A 16,161-nucleotide genomic window follows, 5' to 3' on the forward strand; every position below is an offset into this window, starting at 1 on the left:
AATATAATCCCCTAGGTCAGGCTCGGTGGCTCATGCCTGTAATCCCAGCACTTTGGGAGGCCAAGGCGGGTAGATCATCTGATGTCAGGAGTTCAAGACCAGCATGGCCAACATGGCAAAACCCCGTCTCTACCAAAAATACAAAAATTAGCCGAGCATGGTGGTGGGCGCCTGTAATCCCAGCTACTCGGAGGCTGAGGTGGGATAATTGCCTGAACCTGGGAGGTGGAGGTTGAGGTTGCAATGAGCCAAGATTGCGCCACTCCACTACAGCCTGGGTGACAGGGCAAGACTCCCATCTTAAAAAAAAAAAAAAATATATATATATATATATATGTGTGTGTGTGTGTATGTGTGTGTGTGTGTATAATCCCCAGTGCCTCGTTTTGCTTACCACAATTTTATTAGGATAGCATTGCTATGGTCTGAATGTTTCTGTCCTCCTAAATTCATATGTTCAAACCTAATCACCAATGTGATGATATTAGGAGGGAGGGCCTTTTGGAGATGATTAGATCATGAGGATAGGAGCCCTCACACATGGTATTAGTGCCTTTATAAAAGAGGCCCCAGATTCTCCTTTCATAGAAAGAGCCATCAGGGCTGGGTTCAATGGCTTATTCCTATAATCCCAGCACTTTGGGAGGCCAGGGTGGGAGGATGGTTTAAGCCCAGGAGTTCGAGGCCAGCCTGGGCAAAATGGCAAAACCCCATGCCTACAAAAAAATACAGAAATTAGCTGGGTGTGGTGGTGCATGCTGTGGGTAGGTGACAGAGTGAGACCCTGACAAGAAAGGAAGAAAGAAAGGGAGGAAGGGAGAGAAGGAGGGAGGGAGGGAGGGAGGGAGGGAGAAAAAGAAAAGAAAGAAAGAAAGAGCCATTGATAAATCAAGAAGGACTGCACCAAACACTGAATGTGCTAGCTGCTTGATCTTGGGCTTCCTAGCCTCCAGAACTGTGAGAAATCCATTTCTGCTGTTTATAAGCTACTCAGTTGTGGTAGCAGCTTGATCAGACTAAGACAAGAAGTCTTTTGGAAATATTCAAAACCTATAAAAAATTTAAGAGCTGGGCATGATGGCACATGCCTCTAGTCCCAGATACTCAGGAGGCTGAGGCAGGAGGATTGTTTGAGCCCAGGAATTTGAGGTTGTGGTGCACTATGATTGCATCTGTGAATAGCTGCTACACTCCAGCCTGGGCAACATAGTGAGACTCCATCCCTAAAAAAAATTTTTTTAACAGAGTATCATAGAATATGTAAAATCTAATATGTAAATCCTAATGTTTTTATAAAATCTTATAACATGCCATAGCCTATTAATAAAAGTATTCTTTTTTTTTTTCTTACCCCAAATTGATAAGCCTTTCAATCACTACACTAAAAATGTAATGATTATCCAAGAAAGTAATCATCCAGGATTGATAATAAAGTATACAGGTTATCTCTCCAAAAGCAGGCATATCTAGGGAATAAAAATAAAATATACAATGTTAAAAGACACAGATAAAACTCATTGAAATTCTTTTCATTGGCTATTTCATTGCCATCCAAAGTATGGCTGGCCTTGTACTGGAGGGGCCTCAAAATTTGTGTTTTTTAGCATTTATCCTCAGTGATTATTAAAATCAGGCTAATTTGGGAAACACCAACCTAGCATAAATGAAACTCCTCCAGGAAAACAGAGCCTCCATTTGATAAATTGTTATGTAAACCTATGAGGTACATTAGACATCAGTTAACTATTATTACATAAAACTTAGAGTAACACATAGCACAAAAAAGTTATGAGTAACATGCAGTACAAATAACATATAGTGTCTAGTACAAAGTCCCAAAACTCATGAGAGTTAAATGGAGTTTTAAAGTGTAAGTATTTTTTATGTTTTCTTGTTTATTGTTTCCATTAAATTACTAAAATAGTTTTTCCTGATGGTATATTATTTACCCATGCAATAAAATGTAAATTATGATAGTAGTTTTATCTCTTTGAAGAGCAGTTTATTATTATGAAATGTAGGACATGAGAATTTTAACTAGATACTATGTTAGACTTGGCCTTCACAAAACTGTGATATCAAGATAAACTGATTGAATAAACATTCAGATAATATAGTTGGCACAGAAAGCATTTTTATAATATTTGAAGTCAGATCAAAGTTAATTTCATGATCATAATAAGTGGCAGTTCTTCACAGTCAAAAATCATGAGTATTTTCAAATGATTGGGGTTTACAGGAAAATAATTATATTGATTGTTATAATAACTTGAGGGATGTTCTCATTCTGTATCTCACATTGCCTTGGAGATATTAATTTTACATATATCTTAGATATGTGAACAGGATTACCAGAAAGAAAATGATTTTTCTGAAACTCATAGTTTGCATTTCAATGCCAAAAAAAATTAAAAGGATGAAGCCTTTAAGTCTGGCAGGCTACAGATACCTTGTGGTAAAGAAACAAGACGTGGGAATGGTTGATAGTCACTTACTCAATGAACCTATCATATTGCAATTATGTTCTTCCTCTGATGATATCAGAGTTATCATTATCTCTGAGAGTTATCATTATCTCTCAGAGTTATCATTATGAAATCTATATAAAAAACATAGGAAAACATTTTAAAGCATTTAAATATGAAACTCACAAAAGTACATTCCACAACTTTTCTAAATTTCTTTTTGCCATCTACATATTTATTTAGCACCCACTGTTTGTAGGCTAATATCCTAGGCACCACAGATATAAAGAGAGAGTAGATAAAATATCTTCCCTTTAGGGCTTATAGCGCAGCTGGGGAGGAAATGATAAGTATCAGAAAAGATAGGTCACATGTAAGGTGTCTCAGCAACTCTTAACAGAATCAGTTAAGAGTGTGTGTTAAGATGCACATTCCTTGGCCCACTCTCCAGACTCACTAAATCAGCATCTCAAAATAATTTTCAGGAACTTGCATAACATCCCAAGCATTGTGACTCTCAGTAAAGTATAAGAATCACTGGTAAAAGTTAAATCCATATGATACTGACATAGAGTAAGAAGTTGACAGGGTTCAATTTTCTCTTAAAGAATAAAATATAGTGAAAAAAACTGTAATTATTCACAAGGGTTATCATTGCCTCAAGAGAATACCAGAGGCACTCTACAAATTACTAATAATTTAGTAAAGACAAAGGATTTACAACCATTAAACAAAAATTAACGTTCTTATATTTACATTTAGAAAATGTAATTTAAAAATACATATACCAGGCCAGGCACGGTGGCTTACATCTGTAATCCCAGCACTTTGGGAGGCTGAAGAAGGAGGTTCTCTTGAGACCAGGAGTTTGAGACCAGTCTGGGAAACATAGCAAGATCCTGTCTCTACAAAAAATTAAAAAATTAGCCCCCCATGGTGGTGCATGCCTGTAGTCCTAGCTTGTCTGATGCTGAGGCTGGAAGATCGCTTGAGCCCAGAAGTTCAAGGCTGCAGTGAGCTATGATTGTGTCACTGCACTGTAGCCTGGGCAACAGAGTGAGACCCTGTCTTAAAAAAAAAAAAAACATTGATAGTAGTGGCAATAATTATAAGGTTCCTAAGAATAAGCATAATAAAATATGTGAAAGACCAGCTATGGAGATATATGTTCATGGATGGGTCACCTCAATATCATAAAGATGACAGGTTATCCCTAAATAACTTTAAGACAATTAAAATAAAAATCCTGCCATAGCTTTTCATTGAAAACAAGAAAGAAAGCTTCTTTTCACATTTACATAAAATAGTAAAAGTAAAAGAAAATATAAGGTAGGACACATAGACAGTGGAATGGAATCAAGAGCCAAAACACAGAACCCTGTGTGTGAGAATTTAGCAAATGGGGAAAGGAGGGATAATCTCTTCTCTATTCTCACTCTTGGTGCTCTTAGCCATTCTCATGCCTTCCAGTGTCATCTGGAAACTGACTACACCCAGATTTATATTGCTAGCCCAGACCTCTCTTTCTTGACCTCCAGACTAGTGTAATCAACTACCTACCTCACATTAATTCCCATTTAGATAGGTAACAGGCATCTCAAATTAAAGCAATGCCAAACAACTCCTGACCTGCCCTTCTCCCTACTTTTTTCTTTCACAGTTTTTTTTTTCTTTCAGTAAATGGCATTTTTTTCTTCCAGTTACCCAAGGCAAACACCCTGGAGTCATCCTTGACCTCTTTTTTCTCTCTCTCATAGCCCATATCAAATTCTCAGGAAGTCCTGTTAATATTACCTTCAGAATGTATTTTTTTAAATCTTCTTTCACTACTACCAACTTGGTCAAAGCCACCTTTATCTCTCATCTGGATTTCCCAAGAGCCTCCTGATCATCGTCTTACTTCTGTCCTTCTTCTCTGCCTCCATACCCCATGCCCTATTCTCAAAAAAGTTGCCAAAATACTCTTGAAAATGTCAAAGTATGACACTTTTCTACTCAAAATGCTTCCTTAACTCTTTGACCTCATTTCTTACTGTCCTTATGTCCTCACTCACTGAAATTCATCTGACATCTCCCCTTTGCTGGTCTATGAATGGAATATCCCACACCACACCCCCAGAGCTTTTAGCCTTGCCATTCCCTTTGAGTGGAATGCTGTTACTGGATAGGCACACAGGTGTGTCACCTTACCTGTTCAAAATCTGGGCTGAAATGCCTGCTTCCACTGGGGCCTTCCCTAACCACTTTAACATTTAACACAACTCCCCACCTCCAAAAGTCTCCATCCCCTTCCCTTCTTTATTTTTCTTCATAGCACTTGTCAAACCCTGAACATCACATTTTTTTTCTTTTTTTTCCTCTTTTTTTTTTTTTGAGACAGAGTCTAGCTCTGTCGCCCAGGCTGGAGGAGTGCAGTGGCGAGATCTCTGCTCACTGCAACCTCTGCCTCCCAGGTTCAAGCGACTCTCCTGCCTCAGCCTCCCAAGTCGTTGGGACTACAGGCACGCACCACCACACTCAGCTAATTTTTGTATTTTTAGTAGAGACGGCGTTTCACTGTATTGCACAGTCTGGTCTCGAACTCCTGACCTCATGATCTGCCCGCCTCGGCTTCCCAAAGTGCTGGGATTACAAGCGTGAGCCACTGCGCCTGGCCGAACACTACATTTTTTTTACTTCTTTATTCATGTATTGTCTGTCATCTCCAACTAGAATGAAAGTATAGTCCCTGAGAACGGGGAATTTGTTATCTATTGAAACTTCAGGGCCTGGAACATAGCAGCACTCCAGTATTTGTTAAATAAATGAATCTATTTGAGCTTCTGCATATTTGAAATTTCATAAGTATATATAAATGGTAAATTGTGATAGACTCAAAGGCAAGTATCATTAGGCAATTGTCTCCCATTCCCAAAAGACTTCCTAAGTCTACTAAATGATCTGTTTTTAATATGAAAGCAAAGTTATCTAAAAGAAAGGAGAAATCTTTAGTTTTTTTGACTTCGAGATTCTTTGCAATTTAAGCTTTTTTTTTTTTTTTTTTTTTTTGCTTTTCTTTCAATAGACACTTTCGAAGTTTTACATAAAACATTAAAACCTCTTGTTTAATGTAGTGGGATTAAGCTGCCGAAGGCAATCCCTACATGTGAGGAAAATATGCTTCCGACACCCCAATTTTTTTTTTCTCCCTACCCATCCTCTCTGGTTGTCCTGACGCTCCCCGCCCCTTTTTGTGTTTCTTGATTCCATGCTGAGAACTCGCAACACAAACTCAAAGCCCACATTTGTGAGGTGGTTGGGTCAGGACTGCAACTAAAAATGATTATTGTTTTTTAGGTTTCTGGACAGTTCAACACCAGCCTTTGGTTTTTGCCTCAGAAGCAGGGAACTTCTCTAGGCCCCTATTTTGCCTTTCAGCTATTGATGCCATGACTCCAAATCATACCAGCGATTAGGAGGATCATTACCAGACACAAGGCCAGGTACGTTTAAAAAATAAATAAATAAACCAAGCGCAGGTGCACACTCCGAACGCTCATCCCCACCCCCACTTTCCAATCCGACAGTAGGTAACGAGAAATGAATTTTCTAGACTTTTTTTCCTGCAGCAGTTGCTGTTACCAGAAACAAAGTTAGATGATATACAATCTAGTCTTCATTGCTCTAAAAGTCCTCTCCCCATGCCCCCCAGGCTGCCTCAATTCTCCAGTTTCTTATTCCTAATAAGCAGGGGATGGAGCTGAACCAAGTCGGCCTTCCCCTCCCAGGGCCTTCTCCTCTTGGTCTGGCTTCCATTTCAGATGTGAATTAACCCTCCCAATACCCTTTCAGGAGCAGGGAGTCCCCTTTTTCTCCGCCTCCAGCCTCAGCTAGGTTTTCCTCATTTCGGATTTTTCTACAACTCATTCCCAAATGAGTCACGCATGACGACAATTTCCACTCTGCTATGTCAGCCTGGAGATGTCCCCCAAGTGATGGCATCTGCTCTCGGAAAGAAAGGTCATCGGTGCCACGACCAGCCCCGCTAACCCAGAGCGGCCGGTGGGCCCCAGTCCCGAGAGTCAGGGCACGCGGCGGAGGCGAGGCCGGGGCGGCCTCCGCCCTCCCGGCAGCTCCCCCTCGCGCCGCCCCGGCTCCTCCCTCCGGCCCTCGGCGGGCACCTGGCGGCGGCGGGCAGGGGGCGGCGCTGCGCGCGTCACGCGGCTGGGTGGGATAGCGGGCAGGTGACACCCGGCGGCCTCCTCCCCTTTCCAACCCAGTCGGCGGCCGGGACAGCAGGGGCCGCTGTGAGGAGCTCCGCGCTCGCGCTGCCAGCCGCCGCCCTCTCTCCCGCGCGCGCCCGGCGCTTTGGCTCCGCTCCCTGTGCGGTGAGTGCGGGGCTCCAGGCCGGCGGGCAGGGGCCAAACTTTCCCGGCGCGCGGAGGAGAAGAGACTGGGGAGGGAGGCAGAGCCGAGGGGAACGGCGTCGGGAGCGGCCGGATGGAGGAACTTGGGCGCGGCGCGCGAGAAGTGGGACCCGGGTGCGGGGGCCCCGGGAGCGGGGCCAGGCCCTCCCTGGGCTCGGGAGGCGCTTGGGAAGTTCTGTCCCCGCTGCCTGCGCGTGGGGAGGACCGGGGCCCTTTTCCGCCGGAGCGCGGGGCCGCGGCGTTCACCTGCGCCTTCTCCGGGAGCCCCCACCCGGCAGCATCCCGAAGGGAAGGTCGGGCCCGGTGGGCGCGCTGCGGAGCGGAGCCTGGACTGGGGTCCCGCGCGGCGCCGGCCCTGCGGAGCGGAGCGGAGCGGGAGGGGCAGAGGTGCTCGCCGGCGGGACTGGGAGGGAGAAGGACCTGCTCGACCTTGGACGCGGAGGTCATTTTCCCAGCTCCGGGGTCTGGCCTCGCTAGCCACCCCCCCAAATTCCGGAGCCCCTTTCTTTCTGTTTCCTTCCTTCCCCTTTGGGCGCTTTTTTTTGCTCCCGCGGCCGGATGAACTTGGGGCGCTGTCCCTTCGGCTCCCCGAGCCGCATCCTGTCTTGGTGGCTGCTGCTGGCCGGGAGGAGGCTGATGAATACAGAGCCGTGGAACAGGTCGTGCCGGAGATGGAAACAGGAAAGCCTGTTGTTTTGTCGTCCCAGGTATCGTTGGTTCTTTGGGAAATGGGCTTTCCCAGGTTCGTTGGGAAATGGGCTTTCCCCCTTCAAGTCAGAGCTGTTTCAAACTTCACTCGGCGCGGACAGAGCGCTCTTTGGAGCTCCCTGGGGAACTCGGGCCGGGAAGGAGCGGGTCTTTACACCTGTCCTGCTCCCAGTGTAGTTAGTCCCGCGCCGACTGAAGAACAGTTTTAGCGACCCGAGTTCCTCGCCAGTGGTCTTTTCCCTCTTGCTACGATCTCCCCTCGGAAAGCATGTTCACTTAACCCTGTGCTCTTGGATTACCCTTTATTTCATTCCTCACTTTTATTGCTTACGTGCTCCCAAAGGGTCATCGATACCTGGTGGCTGCCTCTGCGTTCTTACCACGCACCCGCTTATTCATTCCCTTTCTTTGTAGTTTCCCTTCGTACTACTGATCAGAAATTGGTCTCCCCAAGGTCACCGAGAACTAAATAAAATCCACCCCTCACCCCGTGGCAGACATTTATCAGTGCTTAGGTGCCAGGCACTGATGTCAGTTCTTGTGTAAAAGCTTTTAATCTTCACAACGATCCTGGGAAGTAGATATTAATATTATTCTCATTTTAATGATGAGGTAACTGAGGCACGGAGAGGTTAAGTAACTTGCCCAAGGCCACACCCATCTCAGCAGTAGGAGATTCCAGCTCTGGGGTTCTGTCTCCGGCACTGGAGCTGTTAACCACTGTCCTACACTGCCTCACCTAGAGTTCGTTTGCTCGTCCTTATTTTCTGAAGTCCTGTGCTGTTTCAGGCATCGTTGACCAGGCTGTCAATCTCAGGTCCCTCTTTTCCTTCTTATGTGTCTTTATACTAGTTTAGGATCCCCACACCCTCCCCCTGCCCCCGCTTTTTTTTTTTTTTTAAGAAAAATAGATTTATGGGACTTTGTTACTTCATCTATCACCTGTATTTATCTGGCGTAAGATTCTGTGCTTTCCATGTCTTCTTCAGTTTTAGTGTAACGTCTGTCAGTGCACATTATAATATTCCGCTTGGACTTGCCCAGCTTTTCCCCCAAACAGCTCCAGATGCTCATTTCCATTAAGGGTCCTGCCGTTATCCTGGTCTCCAAGGTGCCATGTCTCATGCCATTCCTCTCCCATTCGTTAAATATCTTCTATCCAATTTTTACGTGGTGTCTTCTAGCCTTTATCAGTCTCACCCACTCCCATCCTCTCTTCACCACTCTCCCTCTTCCCCACTTTGAACACATCATATGCCCTTCTCTGCTATTTGTTATCATCTTTTATGTTTGCTTTGCACAAAAAGATTGCAAACAGCTTAGGACATTAAATCTTCAGGCCTTACAGCTAGTAGTTGCTTGATAAATGTAGAATATGATACAGTATAAATTTTGGTAGCACAGATCAGGCAGGTTTGATGATGGAAATTTTTAAGCCAGGTTTTACAGGAAGTTACGGAGTTTGCATTGGTAAACGTGGAGGAGCTGGTAGACATTGTACATGAAGGGGAGAAAAGCCTGTGTTCACTCCATTGTCACAAACAGGTACCCAGCTGTTCTGATGAAACATTACATTTAGAGGTATAATGAAGCAAATCAGCAGAGAACCATTTATCCTTATCTTGACAAAACAAAATACGAAAACACATAAAGTTTAAAAAAAACCTTTTTATTGAAAAACATAGCACATACATAAAAGTGCATAAAACATAAATGGACAGATTAACACAGTAGATGTATTCAGCAATAGAACGACAGTGTTATTCTGGCCATAGGTAGGCCACAGTCAGGCCAAATAGGAATCTTTTCACAAAAACCTGTATAAGGTAAAGTGGGCCTGGACTGCTCCCAAGAGGCATTGCCAAGAAAGAATTGGCTGTGCATGGAGAGGCTTGAGGAGAGAGAAAATAAGACTGGAAATTGGTACCAAAAGGATAAGATCAGGGAGCCAAGAAGAGAGTTCTGACCCACTGAACATAATTCTACCACAATGAATATTTAACCAGGTTGCCTTTGTCTCTCTCTTTTTTTCTATGCATATTTTCCTTCATCATACTCCATATAGAATTTTAGTATTCTCAGGCTGGTCACAGTGGTTGACCCCTGTAATCCCAGCACTTTGGGAGGCTGAGGCAGGTGGATCACCTTAGGTCAGGAGTTTGAGACCAGCCTGGCCAAAATGGTGAAACCCCATCTCTACTAAAAATACAAAAGTTAGCTGGGTGTGTTGGCACATGCCTGTAGTCCCAGCTACTTGGGAGGCTGAGGCAGGAGAATCGCTTGAACCCAGGAGGCAGAGGTTGCAGTGAGCTGAGATCATGCCACTGCACTCCAGCCTGGGCAACAAAGGAGACTCTGTCTTAAAAAAAAAAAAAAGGAAAGGAATTTTTTTTAGTATTCTGTGTTTTCCATATAATACCTAGTAAGCATTTTTCATCTTATGTAATTTTCAGAACTCATATTGTTTGTATTCTAGTAATTATAATGTGATTTACTTAACTAAAACTCTATTGTTGGACAAGTATATTAGCAACAAATTATAAACAACCTAAGTTATAGTAATACTTATCTTTGCAGTTGTATCATTTTACAAGTTGGGACTCATTTCCTAATGATACTGTTCCAGAAGTAGAATTACTTCGTCAGCAAGTATGGTCATTTTTATGGTTCTCAATACATGCTGTTAGATTTCTAAAAGCGATTTTAAAAAGAGGATCAATGCATTTTACCTAACTTCTCTCTCTAGGAAGTAACAGCAATTCAATTAAACATGAACAGTATTATTAAATGTTGTATTAGTTTCCTCAGGCGCCATAACAAAGTACCACCAACTGGGTAGCTTGAAAAAACAGCAATTTATTGTCTCACAGTTCTGGAGGCTACAAGTCTAAAATTAGGGTGTCAGCAGTGTTGAACCCTTCTGAAAGCTCTGAGGGAGAATTTGTTCCATGCTTCTCCTAGGTTCTGGTGACAGCAGCAATCTCTGACATTCCTTGTGCTGGCATCACTCTAATTTCTGCCTCTGTCTTCATATGCATTCTCCCTTTGTGTCTGTGTCTTCACATAACCATCTTATAAACACACCAGTCATATTGGATTTAGGGCCCATCCCACTCCAGTATGGCCTCATTTTAACATCTGCAAAAATTCAATGTCCAAATAATAGCACACTGTGAGGTATCGGGGGTTAGGATTTCAACATATCCTCTTTGGGGCACACAATTCAACCTGCCATAGGGTCTTCAAATGTGCATAAAAGAAAGCGCCTATCTGCAAATAATTTCTAGGCAAATTGAGAAAGTAGGATTTTTTCTAATTTTTGAGATTTGTTTATTCTCCATGATGTGCCACTTGTGCTTATCAGTTTTAAGATACAGAAGGATGCTCTTTTCTCCCCCCGAGACAGGGTCTCTCTCTGTCACCCAGGCGGGAGTGCAGTGGCACAATCATGGCTTTCCGCAGCCTCAATCCCCAGACTCAAGCAATCCTCCCACTTCAGAGTCCCCAGTAGCTGAGACTACAGACACATGTCACAATGCCTGGCTAATTTTTTGTTATCTTTTATAGAGACAGAGTCTCACTATGTTGCCCACATTGGTCTTGAACTCCTGGGCTGAAATGATTCTCCTGCCTCAGCCTTCCAAAGTGCTAGGATTACAGATGTGAGCCATTGCACATGGCCTGGAAGGTTGCTATTTACCAAACACGGAATTCCGGAGCCATGGTAAATGGTAGCATGTTAAACTGAGAATAGCCAGAATTTCAAGAAGATACATCACATAGCATGGAAAGAAGCATGCCATAAACACACTTTTAGAAATATGTCTTACATGTGTTTCAGTGACTCATCCAGTTTTGACCATGCATAGTTGCAAAAAGTTGAAAACTAATACCAGTTGGGCATTTTATATCACTGGTCTTCGAAAAAATTTGAAATTTCCATTATTCCTAATTGATTTCTAAAAGTACATATTATTACATTGGCAAGTGAAATCACTCTTTTTGTAAATGATAGAAGTTGGCATACCCTCATAATTTCTTTTCTTTTCTTTTTTTTTCTGAGACGGAATCTTGCTCTGTCGACCAATAAAGTTGTGCGATCTTGGCTCACTGCAACCTCTGCCTCCCAGGTTCGGTGATTCTCCTGCCTCAGCTTCCTGAGTAGCTGGGACTACAGGCTCATGCCACCATGCCCAGATAATTATTTATTTATTTATTTTTGGTAGAGATGGGGTTTCACCATGTTGGCCAGTCTGTTCTCGAACACCTGAACTCAGGTGATGATCTGCTCACCTCAGCCTCCCAAAGTGCTGGGCTTACAGGCGTGAGCCATCATGCCTGGCCCATCATAAATAAATATATATATATATATATATATATATATATATATATATTTTTTTTTTTTTTTTTTTTTGACACTGTTTTGCTCTTGTCGCCTGGGCTGGAGTGCAATGGCACTATCTCTGCTCACTGCAACCTCTGCCTCCTGGGTTCAAGTGATTCTCCAGCCTCAGCCTCCTGAGTAGCTGGGATTACAGGCACTCACCACCAAGATGGCTAATTTTTATATTTTTAGTAGAGATGGGGTTTCACTGTGTTGGCCAGGCTGCTCTTGAATTCCTGACCTCAGGTGATCTGCCCTCCTCAGCCTCCCAAAGTGCTGGGATTACAGGCAGGAGCCACCACACCTGACTCATAAATATTTTTAAACAGACTATTATTCAAATGAGATAAGTTTCCACATAGCTTACAAATTCCCCATGTTAAAGACAAATCTTAATCAATCTGGATAAGCAGCTACTTAAGCCATGAACACCAGCAGCCCTGCTTCTTGGACTTTCTAATGTAGGGTAAAAGAGCCAAGCCTAGATAAAACTGGGGAGTTTCAGAAGCTGCACACTCAACAAACATTTGAGTGTTAGCTTTGTGTCAGGCAAAGGGGCTGGCAGATTGCTAAAGCCAGTCCAGGTCCATGTGAGTTATAGACAAGTAAATGTAAGTTACAAAATTACAGTTCAGTATGATAAACTGTGCTGTGATATTCACAGACCAGGTCCTGGGGAGGCAAGGCAGAGGCGGGCAGACAGGAAGTCCTTCTGAGAGGAAAGAAGGAAGAGTGCGAGTTAGGGCAGCTGAGAAATGGGATGAGGAGTGGGAAATAGAATCTAGGGAGAGAGTTCAGGTGCGATCAGGGAGATGCAGATACTTTAAAGTAACTAGGAAGAGGGTGTGAGTTGAAGTTGCCTAAGCATGCAGAGGCCAGGCTTACTGAGAGCATTTTTTGACCCCATAAAGGTTTTGGATTTTATCATAATGTCAGTGGGGAATCCTGGGAAGCCTGTAAGAAGGAAAAGGATGTGTTAAGATTTGAATCTCTCTGGCGCTTGCCATTTCACCTTTATGAAACCTCTCCTCCTCCCATCAGGCCTTTATCTCATTTCCCTATCTGATCTGGAAAGGACAGTTACCTTCCTTGTTTACATTAGATATCTTTTTTTTAAGACAGAGTTTTGCTCTTGTTGCCCAGGCTGGAGTGCAATGGCATGCTCTTGGCTCACTGCAACCTCCCGTGTTCAAGCAATTCTCCTGCCTCAGTCTCCCGAGTAGCTGGGATTACAGGCATGCACCATCATGCCTGGCTAATTTTGTATTTTTAGTAGAGACGGGGTTTGTCCATGTTAGGTCAGGCTGGTCTCAAACTCCCGACCTCAGGTGATGCACCTGCCTTGGCCTCCTAAAGTGCTGGGATTACAGGCATGAGCCTCTGCGCCCAGCCTACATTAGATATCTTGATTATGCTTAGCTTGCATGTGAATTTTGAAACAGAAAATCAACTTCATGGGCATCATCTGTACCTCTGTCCTTACAGGATACTCAAGGCTGCATTTACATTTAAAACATCTTACTGAAAATTATGGGGTGAAAGGTTTGTCATCTTTTAGGCATAAGTAATAGTTGCAATGAATCTCTCTTTTTTTTGAGGTGGAGTCTCACTGTGTCACCCAGTTTGAAGTGCAATGTTGTGATCTTGGCTCACTGCAACCTCTGCCTCCCAGGTTCAAGCAATTCTCCTAGTTCAGCCTCCTGACAAGCGCCACCCACCCCACCTCACCCCCCCCACCCCCCCACCCTGCCACCCCCCCGCCCCTCTGCCCTACCACGCCTGCCCGGCTAATTTTTGTATTTTTAGTAGAGACGGGGTTTCACCATGGTGGCCAGGCTGGTCTTGACTTCCGACCTCAGGTGATCTGCCCGCCTCAGCCTCCCAAAGTGCTGGGATTACAGGCGTGAGACACTGCACCCGGCCTGCAGTGAGTCTCTTTACTTGTATTTTCTAATGAATCCTTTGAAGCCAGCAAAGTCTGGCTCATCATATGCACAGGTACAGAAAGGTGAAAAAAGCAGAAAGGGTGCTCAGGCTACACTGGTAGAAGTATGCAGCCAGGGTTTAAACCTAGGTGTAATTACAAGGTTTAGGCTCTCCCCACTCTGAATACTAACTCTCTGGGTTGATATTTTTGAGAATATAGGAGGCCCTAGGACTCTGATATCTTACAATAGTTTTGTGAGGGCGTAAGGGCAACCATAAAAATAAACCCAGTTTAGATTTTTTAGTGTCAATGGTAGAAATGTGAGATCTAGACAAAGAGAGTTTCACTAGCAGCCCTTAATCTAAATACAGCCCCATCCCCCAACTCTTCTCCTTCTTTCTGTCCCAAATTTTTGGATTTTGTCCTAATAGCACACTTGTGATTTGTTTGTGTGTTTATTTTAATTAAATGCTCTAACAAGGGCAGAACAAAAGTAAAGCGCACTTATTACTTAAGGGTGACTTATTTTAAGTCTGTTCGGGGGCTTCTCTGCCCCTCAGAGTCTTACCTGTCTTTATGTACCTTCTTCAGGCAGACAGTGCTGTGTTGCATCCTGTAGGACAGAAAGATTTATGTCTCAGAAATAAACCAGCCAACGAACAATGTTGACCCACATTTTAATCCCTTTGCTGCTTATCATTCAGTTAGCTAGAAAGCACAGCTGATAGCTTCATCCTTCATCCTCTTCTTCGTGTGTGACTAACAGGTGTGACTTTAACTTGAAGAAAGAAAGAAGATAGAAATGGCATTCCTAGGAATCCAGAGTCCAATGACTAATTATTCAGTAGCTTAGGGTGAGTTCCTGAGCCAATGTGGAATGGAATTTTTTAAATCAAGCTGTGAGAACCACTATTCATTCTTCTAAAGGAAAAAAATGGTAGTGGATGTGATATTTAACATAAAATACAGTCAATGTTTTTAAATAAAATGTGTATATATATATGGTTGAACATATGCAATTGCCCTTTCTGTAGGTGAATAAACAGTTGGATGTTGGCAGTTTGCATATGGTTCATCCTGATTCAAATACAATACCGTTGACATCTAACAGTTGACCAATGAGCCTATGCTCTTCATTTCCCTATAAGCACATGGGATGGTGCCCAGGCATGATGAACACTGGCTTCTAGTAGTCTTCTTCCTTCTCCAACTGCTGGGTTATTGGCTTAACAACAATTTATTGTATTTATTGCAAACATGTTAGTGCCAGTTATACTTGTTATTGTGATAGATAATTTAGATATGCGTGAACTTGTGAAACGTAAGTGCAAAAAAAGAATATTGTTTTTGTGAAAGGAATGTTGAATTCTTTGGAAAGGTGCCATAAAAGTGAGTCACTAAGGGGTCAGAAAAACTAAAAAAATCAGAAAGATGGCTGGGTGCAGTGGCTCATGCCTGTAATCCCACCACTTTGAGAAGCCTAAGTGGGAGGATCACTTGAGGACAGGAGTTGAAGATGAGCCTGGGCAACATAGTGAGACATCCATCTCTACAAAAAATTTAAAAAATAACTGGGTGTGGTGGCATGCGTCTGTAGTCCTAGCTACTCCAGAGGCTGAAGTGGGAAGATCCCTTAAGTCCAGGAGGTCGAGGCTGCAGTGAGCTGTGATTGCACCACTGTACTTCAGCCTCGATGACAGAGTGAGACCCTGTCTAAAAAAAAAATTCAAAAATAAAAACAGAAATTGTAAAAACTTGAAAAATATCCTGAGCTTGCCTTAAAAGTGTGTGTAGTTGTTTTATTTTGTTTTGCTTTGTTTTTAATTCACTTAGAAAGTTAAAACTGGAAATTGTAGATTAAGTTCTAGGTATGGTTTATAGCAGAAAAATATTGGTGAGGAGCTCTTCCTCAAGTACAGTCTTGGGACTACTCTGTCTTTTTTTTTTTTTTTTTTTTTCAAGATGGGATCTCACTGTGTCACCCAGGCTGGAGTGCAGTGGCTTGCTCTCAGCTCGCTGCAACCTCCACCTCCCGGGCTCAATTGATCCTCCCACTTCAGTCTCCCGTGTAACTGGGACTACGGGTGTGTGCCACCACGCCCGGCTAATTTTTGTATTTTGGTAGAGACAGGGTTTTTCTATGTTGCCCAAGCTCGTCTTGAACTCCTGAGCTCAAGTGATCTGCCCGCCTTGGCCTCCCAAAGTGCTGGAATTACAGGTGTGAGCCACTGTGCCCAGCCCTTGGGACTGCTTTGGAAAATTGGAGAATTA

At 43.3% G+C, this 16,161-nt stretch overlaps 1 protein-coding gene across 7 annotated transcripts in view; it reads left to right on the forward strand.

The window, feature by feature from the left end:
- Positions 1-6,691: 6,691 nt before the first annotated feature.
- Positions 6,692-16,161, forward strand: part of ELOVL7 (ELOVL fatty acid elongase 7) — a 92,380-nt gene continuing 82,910 nt past the window's right edge. For 2 of the 7 annotated variants that reach the window (XM_034960054.3, XM_008952758.5), the window contains exon 1: positions 7,443-7,578. The gene's annotated coding sequence lies outside the window, so the exon portion shown is untranslated. Of the gene's footprint in view, positions 6,833-7,442; positions 7,579-16,161 lie in introns of those variants that run through there. The other 5 variants (XM_034960052.3, XM_034960057.3, XM_034960053.3 and 2 more) reach the window with 5 other exon arrangements.

This window comes from Pan paniscus, chromosome 4, assembly GCF_029289425.2.
Source record: "Pan paniscus chromosome 4, NHGRI_mPanPan1-v2.0_pri, whole genome shotgun sequence".
NCBI classification, from domain to species: domain Eukaryota; kingdom Metazoa; phylum Chordata; class Mammalia; order Primates; family Hominidae; genus Pan; species Pan paniscus.